The following is a 2,806-nucleotide window of genomic DNA, read 5'->3' as shown; positions in this document are numbered from 1 at the left end:
TATATATGTGTGTGTATTAAGTTGTTAACCATCAAAATAACCCATAATCTTGGCATCGTCATTAGAAAGTGTATTAGTGTAGGCTGTAGAGCTTCTTTCTTTTCTCAATAGAAAAGAGTGTAAACTCTAAACCCAAATTCGACTAACTATTTTGATAGAATCATATAACACACTAATCAATTTATACTGACTTAGTTTAAAAGAGTCCTATCATACTACTACTACATTTTTATTTTTTTTTAATTTGAGTCTATCAGGATTTGGGAATTTGAGTCCTATCACCCATCAGGATTTAGTGTATGTGTAAGTATTTGTTCAATTTATACGGTTAAAAGAGTCTTATACTATTAGTGATGGTTACAGTCTATCACTAATTCTTTTCCTAAATTTGAGTCCTATTATGGTGAAATTCGAGTCATTTGGTGTATGTGACAATGTGTAAGTATTTGTTTTCTAATTATTAAGGATTAATAATCTTCCTCTCAGTTTGATTGAAGAGAGTCCTTATTTTGTTAAACAAGCTTTTTTTCATGATATAATTTATTTTTCTCGTGTTTAATGAAGTTTCTAGTATTTCCATAAATAATAATAATAATAATAATCTTCTCAAAAATAATAATAATAATAATAATAATTTTGGTCTTATCTATTTTTTGTTCCCACCCATCCACAGACTCGTTGGTTAAAAAGAGATATACCCAATATCTCTCCCGCTTATCCAAACCGAAAACGAAACTGACTAGGATTAAAATTACAACCTCAAAAGAAAATATGAACTCTGTTACGTTGCTGGACGGTTTGGTTTAGTTTGTTTGGTATGCATTTGTGAGTTTAAACTAGTGTGTAAAAAGCAAAATATGGTGATATATATATATATATATATATAGTTTGATAGTTGGGAGAGGAAAATTTAAACTTTAAACGTAAATTTAATCACTATGTCGTGCTCTACCTTAATAAAAAATAATTTATTGGTATATTTATATGCACATGGTTTTATTTTCAAAAGTAATTTATGCTTGTTGTAATTTATTAAAATTTAGTTGGTTACGAAAATGGGCAACTAGTATTAAGCAACGTGCTATTATCAATAAATTTTCATTGATGTAAGCTTTGTAATTTTAGGAGAATTTGGATTTTTTTTGTTTTTTATTTTTAAATAGGTAGATAGTGGAGTAGAATTTAAAAAGAGATGAAATTCGAATCCTTGACATGAGACATCATAAAAGATGCCATTTATTTTACATACGTTGAATTATGATAGCTATCATAGTTAAACATATGTAAAATAAATAAATAAATAAATTTTAAAAAGGGTTAGAGCTTTGTGAAGTTATGTATTGCTCAATATGAGAAAGTTACCAACAAATCTAGGTTTGGTGGGCTTGGTTTCCGGTAATGGATTTGTTCCAGGTTTGTGCTGTACAGGATGAGAGAAGTTTAAGAGCCTGTGAATGACTGAGTTTTTTTTTTTTTTTTTTTTGAGGGAATGAATTGTTTTATGTTTTTTTTAGTGGATTGTTAAGATGACATAATTAAACATCTTAATTAACTCAATCCCAATCTCTTTTTATTATTAAAAAAAAAAAAAAAAAAGCCCAATTCCTTTTTCCAATTCATTTATTTTATTTTATTTTTCCTCCACCGTCTTGTCTAGTCAACTTTATTTTTTTGTTTATTTACTTACTTTTTATTACTATCTCATTTCTCTTTAATTCCCATCCACACATTTTCAAATTGAATCTTATCTTAAGATCCACTACACAGTAGCCCGCGTTGTCCTTCAGCACTTGTCCCTCGCAAATCTGCTTCTCTCATTCTCTCTATAGTCTTTCACGCATACTTTTCTCATCAAAAGATTTAAAACTAACCCATAATCACCCTTAGATCTATTTCTCTCTTTCCCTCACAGATTAGTTTCTCTCTCGCAAGTTGCTTCTCCTCACTCGAACGTTGCACCGGCTGGTCTGGCTACCCTGTGCTTGAGCTACACTGTCACTACCATTCTCCTTCTTTCTTTCTTTGTTTCTCACTCTTTTTTTTTTTTTTTTTCTTTTTCTTTCAAGTTGCAGAGGAATTACATTTCGGGCTGAAACGCATTTTTTGGCTGGAATGACCGAAATTCGTTGGAAAGGCCGGTACAAACCGGAATAGTCTGGTATATAAAATGAAACGAAATAAGGGTCTACCGGTACCGGATTGTTCACAAGTACGAAAAATTACTGCTATACCGGCTAGTACGAAACGGTATTGACTTCGTTGGCCGGAACGCCGGTACAGGCCGAATTTTGGAACGGAATAGAATAGTGGGGTTACCTATACCAGAATGCAAAATTCCAACTAGAACAGAGCGGTATTTAAAACATTGATCATGTACTATGTTTTGAAGAAATTTATGGAATAAGGAGGAAGATGACGAAGAGGGAGATGGGATTATTTTGGTTTTTTTTTTTGGAGAAACTTTTGGCTTGGGTTTGTGCTCATGTTTACTGTTTTGGCTTGGTTTTGGATTGTGCTGTGCTTGTTGATACAAAGGAAGATGGGAGGAGAAAGAGTTGATTGGGTTTTTATATGGAAGGAGGAGTATTGGGGAGAAATAGTGAGAAATAGATATTAAAATCAGACTTTTTGTTTTATAACGTTGATGTTTTAGAAATAATGATGACTTGAAAAATTGTGGCAATTTCAAAAGTTTCAGTTTTATATATAAATATATATATATATATAATGCACGGAAAAACTATTGTGTATGAAAATTTAAACAATTCTTTATTTCTTTCTCTTTAATTCTACATTAGGTTTTCAA

This window comes from Quercus suber, unplaced genomic scaffold, assembly GCF_002906115.3.
Source record: "Quercus suber isolate HL8 unplaced genomic scaffold, Cork oak 2.0 scaffold_148, whole genome shotgun sequence".
Lineage (NCBI taxonomy): Eukaryota > Viridiplantae > Streptophyta > Magnoliopsida > Fagales > Fagaceae > Quercus > Quercus suber.
The sequence above is the reverse complement of the archived record's forward strand: the minus strand, read 5'-3'. Positions refer to the sequence as shown.